At 27.3% G+C, this 9,010-nt stretch overlaps 1 protein-coding gene across 4 annotated transcripts in view; it reads left to right on the forward strand.

Moving 5' to 3' along the window:
- Positions 1-4,344: 4,344 nt before the first annotated feature.
- The window catches only part of LOC117175814 (F-actin-monooxygenase Mical), a 153,714-nt gene continuing 149,048 nt past the window's right edge, over positions 4,345-9,010 (forward strand). For all 4 annotated transcript variants that reach the window (XM_033365566.1, XM_033365569.1, XM_033365568.1 and 1 more), the window contains exon 1: positions 4,345-4,499. The gene's annotated coding sequence lies outside the window, so the exon portion shown is untranslated. The remainder of the gene's footprint in view (positions 4,500-9,010) is intronic.

Below are 9,010 nucleotides of genomic sequence, written 5' to 3' on the forward strand. Positions count from 1 at the left end.
GAAAAACATGGCCTTCACTCTACACTGCCAACGTCTAACAGTGACATTTCGGTTCATTTTTGTCCTACGGAAATAAAAAGAAAGCAAAATATTCTACGGAAAAAATCCTAAATTTTTTTCTTTTATATATTTCATGTTATTTTCAAAGGAACTTTAATTTTTTGAAATCTAAATTATTTTTTTAAAAGTTTAATATTTAAAAAAATATGCATCCTCTATCGCAAAAACTTTAGGAATATTTTATAAGCATCTAGATAAAGTAAGTTATAGAAGGATAACCTTTAATTTAAAATCTGGTGGTCAATATATCAGTTTTATTGCAGTATTAAAAAAAAAATCAATTAGCTGCAAATTTAGTTGCCATTGGACAAGAAGTGACCTTCAACCTGCCGTATCTAAGCAACTATTGCACTTGCGTAAATAAAAAAAATCAATCTTTTCCTTTACACATAAGCTTCATTTTCATTGTGAGATTTTTTTTCGTAGAATTAAAGTTTTCCGAGTTATTCGAGAAAACCCGCTGAAAAGCGTTTTCTGGACGAGAAATGAACATGTTCAATCACGTTTTTGAGCAAATAGTTGAATTTTAAACCAGCAAGATTAATTTCCTAAGAGAAAAGAATAATTTTCTACAAAATACATACATTTTTAACAAAATAGTTGAATTTTCAATAAGGTAGATTAATGTTCTGCCAAAAAGGGCGTATTTTTAATAAATTACACAAGTCTTTAAGTAAATACTTTGAAAAATGGGGTGATTATGGTTCAAATTTAATTTGATTTATTTTTAGTTTATATTTTTTTCGTATCTAAAGTTTTTCAACTAAATATTTGATTCTTTAAGCTAAAAAATATATCAATTTTTTACCAAAAGTCGAGTAGTTAATTGGTCATTAAGGAGATTTAATTTTCAACACAAATTATTTTTAAAAAGTTTTTTTTTTTGCTACCAAATAGTTGAATTATTACCGAATTGTCGAATTTTCAACAACAAAGAAGCGAATTTTGTATGAAGCAGTTTAATTTGTTGAAACGGAGATATGAATTTGTAACAAAATTGTTAAATTTTTATATAAAAAATTTTCTTATTAATAAAAAAAGATGCGAAAATTCAACTACAATTATGAATCTTCTACGAAACACGGAATAGCTGATATTTCAAAAAAAAAGATTTTAATTAAAAATTAAAAATAGTTTGAATAAGCCAACATAAACGAATTTTCAACAAAAAAAAAAGAATTTTCTACCAAAAAAGAAGAATTTTCAGCAAAATACATAAATTTTCAACTAAAAAGCTAATTTTGAACTAAAATTATGCATCGTTACAAAAATTAACTTTTGAAAGAGTAATTCAACTTTCGATAAAAGAGTTTAATTTTCAACCCAAAAGACGAATTTCCAACGGAAAATGTAATAACTGATATTTCAACAAAAAATTATTTTAATTGAAAGTAAAAAACAGTTTGATTTAACCAACAAAGTTCAATTTACAACAAAATTCACGTAAATTTTAAACAAATATTTTGAAAAATGGATTCGAAAAACGGTTCAATTTTCTACTAAAAACATAATTCACCACCAGTTAGTTTAATTTTTTAACGAAGAATGTCTTTTAAAAAATAATTTAATTAAAAATAAAAAGCAATTGTTTTTAACCAACATTGGCGAATTTTCAACAAAATACTTGATTTTTACAACAACAAAACATGATTTTCTATATAAAAAAGACGCATTTTCAACGAAATGAAATTTTCAACCCAAAAAGAGGAATTTCTTACAAAACTGTTGAGTTTTCAACTCAAAAATATAAGTTTTCAACAAAAAAGTTATTTTTCTATCAAACAATTGAATTTGCTACTGATATTATGAATCTTAAAAAATGAATTTTGAATAAAATGGTTCAACTTTCAACCAATGAGTTGAATTTTCAACTAAGAAGAAAATTGTTTAATAAACAAAATAATATTTGATAGTTCAACGCAAAGAAATTTTAATTTTAAATAAAACATAATTACACTTAACTAAAAAAGACTAATTTTAAACAAAATAGTTAAAAATTCAAACAAAATAGATTACTTTTCAACCAAACAGTAGCATTTTTAACAAACAAAAAATTCTTTTTCTACAAAAAAAAATCATTTGCAACCAAGGCATACATTTTTAATCAAATAATTGAACTTTGAAGGAAAAGGAGTCATTTTCTACCAAAAAATACGAATTTTTAACCAAATACTTGAATTTTTAATGTAGAAAAGCACTTTTTAATTAAAAAATAAAATAGTTAAATTTTTAAGAGAAGCAACAATTTATAGAAAAGGTAAATTTTACAAAACAGCAGAATTCTTAATAACAAAAAATTTAATTTTCCACCAAATAGTTGCATTTTTCAAGTAAAAAATAAATTAATTTTCTACAGAACAGTTTTATTTTTACACCGAAAATGTGAGTTTTCAATGTAAAAGAATAATTTTCAACAAAATACATCAATTTTCAACGACATAATTGAATTTTCAAACAAGAAGATACGTTTTCTACCCAAGAGGACGATTTTTTTTGTAACAAATTATATACATGTTTCATTAAATACTTTGAACAATGGAGTGATGTTTATTCCAGATTTTACTTGATTAATTTTTTTGTCGTTTCTAAAATTTTCAACGAAAAATATGTTATTTAAATTTTCATGGAGGAAAATTAAAAAATTTATTAAACTAATTTTCTTCAAAAAAGATTTAATTATGTAACAAATAGATTAATTTTATATCAAAATATCACCTTAACCAAAAAATAAAATATCTAAATTTTCGTTCAAAAACATTGTATTCAAATTAGAAAAGCAATTTTTCTACAAAACAGTTTTATTTTGAACCCGGAAATATGAATTTTCAACAGAAATTATTTGAATTTTCGACTAAATAATTGAATTTTTAATCTAAAAGGGCGAATTGTTTACAAAACAATTGATTTTTCAACTCGAATATATCAGTTTTTAAGAAAAAAAAAAAATCAATTTTCAACCATGCAGTTCAACTTTCAACAAAGGAGTTGAATTTCCAACCTAAACAGAAAAAATTTCAATAAAAAATATAATAGTTGATATTTCAACGAAGAAAAATTTTAATTTTTAATAAAACACAATTAAATTTAACAACGTGCGACTAACTTCAACCAAAAAATTAAGTTTTAGACTTAAAAAGATCACTTTTTAAACAGAAATAGAAAGCTAAATTTTCATTCAGAAACAATAATTTTCAATTCAGAAAAGTGAATTTTCTTACAAAACATTTGAATGTAAAAGACGAAGACATAAATTTCCATCAAAAATTATTTGAATTTTCGAGGAAATAATTTAATTTTCAATCTAAAAAGGCGAATTATTCACAAAACAATTGAACTTTCTACTCGAATATATCAGTTTTTAAGAAAAAAAAAATCATGAACCATGCAGTTCAACTTTCAACAAAGGAGTTCAATTTCCAACCTAAAAAGAAAAAATTTCAATAAAAAATATAATAGTTGATATTTGAACAAAGACAAATTTTAATTTTAAATAAAACACAATTAAATTTAACAACATGAGACGAACTCCAACCAAAAAATTAATTTTTAGTCTTAAAAAGATCACTTTTTAAACAAAAATAGAAAGCTAAATTTTCATTCAGAAACAATAATTTTCAATTCAGGAAAGCGAATTTTCTTGCAAAACATTTGAATGTAAAAGACGAAGACATAAATTTCGAATAAAAATTATTTGAATTTTCGATCAAATAATTTAATTTTCAAGGCAAAAAGACGAATTTTCTACAAAACTGTCGAATTTTCAACTGTAATGAGTTTCCAAAAAAAAGTTAGATTTCAACCAAAACAGTTGAATTTTTAACTAATATTATGAATCTTCTACCAAAAGAATGATTTTTTAATAAAATGGTTCGAATTATAAACCTGAAAAGATGAATTATTAACAAAAATTCTACACCACGCAATACAGCATAGACAATTTCTTGTCTCCCCCCCCCCCTCCCAAAAAAAAGCTTTGATTCAATTTATGCACGGCCCCAAATATGCACGTTTTTGCAGATTTTTTAAGAATGTGAAAACATAATTGAAAAATATAAGCGAATTTATCGCATTATTAATTTATTATATTGAATTTGAAAAGTTCGCGCCACTAGCGCACCCATGATTCCAGACCCCAATAAAATTGGTTACCACATGTCAGTTACTAGATAATCAGTCGGTAACAGAAATCTTTGAACGCTCAAGAGATGGCGAAACCTGCATCATCATCGACAATCAGCCGCTCGCAGCAATTTTACTGGCAGCAGGCCAGTCCAGTCTTCTTTCACCCGTCGTTCGAGTGTCGTATTTTCTTTGGCAACCGATTAACCGAATCGAATGCCATGGTGGATGGGTGTTGAACCGCAGTTGTCGAAATTATAATGTGAGTGGTGAATCGCAGTAAGGACCGGATTCACTCGCATATCTCTCTCAACTTAAAAGTAAGTTTAAAATACACATTTTTTAAATCTCCTTTTCAAAGACTCCGATTTGACAATTGCTCGCGAACCTCGGTTTCTACGTCCGAAAAATCGCGTAGGTCCAGGATCAGATTAAAAAAGAAGAGACCTTCTCGTAATCATATCTTCTGTTCTCCTTTTCCCGCAGCATGCCTACATAGCTCGCACTTTGTAGCCAACTGTGTTAGTTTTTTTTCCACTATTTTTATTTACGTTTGGAGCTAATTACTCATCGTCGATGTTTACACGTTACGTCGTTTTATTCATAAAAATGGGCGGGGGCAGAATGATTAATATATAAAAAACCTACGCAGGTCTGTTGTGAAAAAATAAAAAAAATTTGTTAAGAACCTTGTCACTTCCCGATAAGGAGAGATTCGTGTCCCTTCATGGCCTCTTGTCCGATTGACAACCCGATGAACAGGGGAATTTCCTCGCTTCGCTATCGACGTTTGCACACATTTCTCGAATTTAATGAGAATTTTAGGTGGAGACTGATCTTTCTTACTGTGATAAATCTTAGGGCTCAAGAATTTCTATTGAGGAAGGTGATTGGAAATTTGAGGTGTCACTTCGATCATAATTGAAATAAGGGTTAATCGCCCTCCAGTAAATGTTTGGAGCAAGTAAACTTTTCTGATCAACTCATTTTCATATTTTATGGTAAAAATTTTTCTATTTCTGTAACGTTTTAAGTTTAAAAACTGCAATGCAGCTTTTTTGACCTACTTTAGGTTAAAAATGACCTTACATTTTGTAATCCTACACCAGGGTTTAGGATCTTATTCCTACATGGAAAACCTGGAATTGTCAGGGGATTTTTATATACCTGGAAATTTTAGAGAACATCCTTAATTTATTCACATTGCAATATAAAATTGTATAACAATGATTTTTAATTTGTAAAAGTAGCATTATTTTCATTGAAAATTGATCGTCTTTATTTGAAAATTCAAGTGTCTGATTGACAAGGCATTTATTTTGTTAAAAATTCGTTCTCTTTATCAGAAGGTTAATCTTATTGGTTATAATTTACCATGTTACTTGAAAGTTCAACAGTTTGTTTCTCACTTTTTTCTCTCGCTTCACTGTAAAATCTTTTTTAGTTGAAAAATCTGATGTAGTTAAATATTCATATATGTTGAAAAGTAATATTTTTTTGCTTGAGTTTAACTGTTTTTAATTCAAACATGAACTACTAAAATTTTTCGATCAGAATTAATTTTTTTTGGTATTAAAATTTAATTATTTGGTTGAAAGTTTTACTCTTTTGGTAAAAATTAATGTTTTTGTTGTTGAAAGTTATTACTATTCCAATTAAATAATTTCATCATTTTAGATTATAATTTACCTCTTTAGTTGCACATTCATTTTTTGACTAAAAATTTAAGTTATTCTACTTTTAGTAGAATTTAGTTGAAGATTGATCTTTTTGTTTAAAATTAAACTATTCCAGCAGAGGATTCATCATTGGAGTTTAGAATTATCACTTCAGGTAATCATGAATTTTTTCAAATGAAAATTTAACTGCTATTTAATTTTTGGTTGACAATTTGTCTTTTTTAATTGAAAGTTAATCTTTTTGTTTAAAATTAATCTATTCCAGTAGAAGATGCGTTATTTTTTTTAAATTCATCAGTTTAGATGAACATTCATTTTTTTATTGAAAATTTAACTATTCAATTTTTGGTTGGAAATTGTTCTTTTTTAGTTGAAAATTCATGTATTTTACTGAAAAATCGTCATTTTTTGTAGAAAATTAATCTTCTTGTTTGAAAATTCATCTTTTTGGTTCAAACTTCATGTCTTTCAGTAAAAGATTAATCATTTTAGTTGCCTGGAAATTTAGCTATGACATATTTGGTTGGAAACTTGTCAGTTGAAAATTCATTCTTTTGTTGAAAATTGAGAGAAAATCGAGAGAAATTATTAATAATCATGTTTTTAGTATCATTTGATTATATTGGATTAATCGATGGTGATTAAATATATAAAGATACCTTGTAATATAATTTGTCAAAGATTTCTAAATTATATCTGGAAGTTTCGGCGTTTTATTCTCCAGGATTTGAGTACACACCCTGTAGGTTAGGTAGGCCCTTCTGGTGACTAATCATAATTTTTCTAACGCTATTATCCAAATTAAAGAAAGAGCTATTTTTAGAATATTTTATTATTTTCTAAAGAGTGTCAATTAAAGGTAAACACGTGATAGTTAAACACATGTTTCACCTCTTTGGAAAAGTCATTATCGAGGACAGAGAAGTCTCGCGAATAACACTTTTTCAAGGGAAAATGCAGCGAAATGGAATTGGAACGACGGAAGTATAAAAACTATTCGAGTCGGGCGCAGTCTTCCACTTTAAAGCATAAGAGAAATCTCAAATGACAATTGAGTGTGAATGCAAATAAGATTTTAAACGATTTTTTTTAATCTCTTCCTGATTCACTGACCTGTTTAAGAAAATATCCGTGACTTGAATTTTCCAAATAGGGTTTCGATTTTTGTTTGGAACAGTGCATTTTCTAAAAAAAAAAATGATAATTGGGATGGCCAGGTAGTTTAATTGGAAAATCAGGAAGATTATGTTATGTTTAAAGTTTAAAAAGCTAATTTTTACTACGAATTAAAATAATACCATCACACGAACAAATAAAATTTTTAATAAATTGGTTCCATTTTCACCTAATTAGTTGTATTTCCAGCGAAAACGGTATTAGTAGTTGAATTCAACAAAAAAAAAAGAATTTTCAACAAAATAGTTAAAAATCCTCGATGAAAAAAGAAGATAAATTGTCTGCCAAGCAGTTGCGGTCTTAGTCAAATAAAGTAAAACTATAACATCAATAAATGCATTTTTAAACGAAAAAGATGGACTTTTTTGTTTTTAAACAAAACTGTTGTATTTTGAATAAAATAATAAAATTCTATGTTCATTTCTTACGTTTATAATTAAAACAAAAATATTTTTTAAGCTCAACATTTTTATTCAAGTGATGAGTACAATCTGTACAATATGTAAATTATTGTAATTACTTCTTAGAACTTACAATTTTTTTTAGACAAGTCGAGGTTTTCCTTTTTATTTTTAAATATTTTTCAATGTTTAGAAAACTCTTGAAATCTTTTCTTTTTTAGTTTAAACTTTAATTAATTTGGTAGCCACTTCATATTTTTCAAGTAGAAAAACTAAATCTAAACTGTTTTGCAAGAAATTAATCTTCTACATTGAAAATTAAACATTTTTGGATGAGTTTTTTTTTTTCTTTATTGACTGAAAAATCTCTCTGGTTAAAAATGTCACTATTTAAAATTTATTTTGATTACTGAAAATTCAACTATTCTGCTTTTGGTAGAAAATTCATCTTTTGGGTTGAAAAATGGATTTTTTTGGTTGAGAATGTAACCGTTTTATATAAGGTTCAATTTTTAAAACGTTGAAAAGCAATTTTTTAAACTGCAAATGTAATAATTCCATTTTTGCTTAACATTTTTTCTTTTTTAGTTGAAACTTTAATTAATTTGGTAGTAACTTCATATTTTTCAGGTGGAAAAACTAAACCTAAACTATTTTGCAAAAAATTCATCTTCGAGCTTGAAAATTAAACATTTTTGGATGAGTTGTTTTTCTTTATTGACTGAAAAATCTTTCTTCGTTGAAAAATAAACTTTTTTTGTTGAAAGTTCCTCGTTTTGGCTTGGAAATTAATTGTTTTGACTGAAAATGTAATTCTTCAATTTTTGGTTCAAAATTGTTCTTTTTCAGTTGTTAAACTCAACTATTTCGTTGAAAAAATTAATATTTTACGTATTACATACGTAATTTGTGTATGACTCATAACATTCTATCATGACTGTTGTCACTAAAAGTGTTTTAAATAAAATACATTTAAAAAACAAACCTTATTTTTAGCATTCACATTTTTAACCTCCTAGGTCTAAGATTGTTTTTAGATGTAAAAGAAAAGTTTAGCACGGGCAGGAAATATAAAAAATTGTTTGGGGGAAAGTGAGGAATTTTTCTACCTAACCCTGTTATAGTACTTGGCGAATCGTCATCCCCCTTTTCAAACTCCCATATTTTTTTTTGGACGACCAGTCACAGTCGGGAGTTTGCATCAATTTGATTATTGGACGTTATATAGGATTTTTTATTTTTATTACACCATTAAGCCATTTCCCTTTCGGGGTGGGCGTGACTCACTCGGCAGGGGAAAGGAATAGTGTGTGGAAGGGATAGAGATTTTTCAGATTGATCCATAATTCTCGTGCTATGTAAGTAAATAACACGTTCGTTCCGCAACACTGCTCCGACCCAGGTTGCTGATCAATCTCTCTAGCAATCACCCCAAGCGCAGAACCTCACGAAGTCGTTATGTAAGGATCCCCGCTTGGGTCCATTAATAGCCAAGGTCTTTGTTTCAGGCCTCATTCACTCTACTGACACTCTTTTTATTAACTATTTGCCGCCATACTTTCCTGTCCTGGCATA

Source organism: Belonocnema kinseyi, chromosome 7, assembly GCF_010883055.1.
Source record: "Belonocnema kinseyi isolate 2016_QV_RU_SX_M_011 chromosome 7, B_treatae_v1, whole genome shotgun sequence".
In the NCBI taxonomy this organism is placed as follows: domain Eukaryota; kingdom Metazoa; phylum Arthropoda; class Insecta; order Hymenoptera; family Cynipidae; genus Belonocnema; species Belonocnema kinseyi.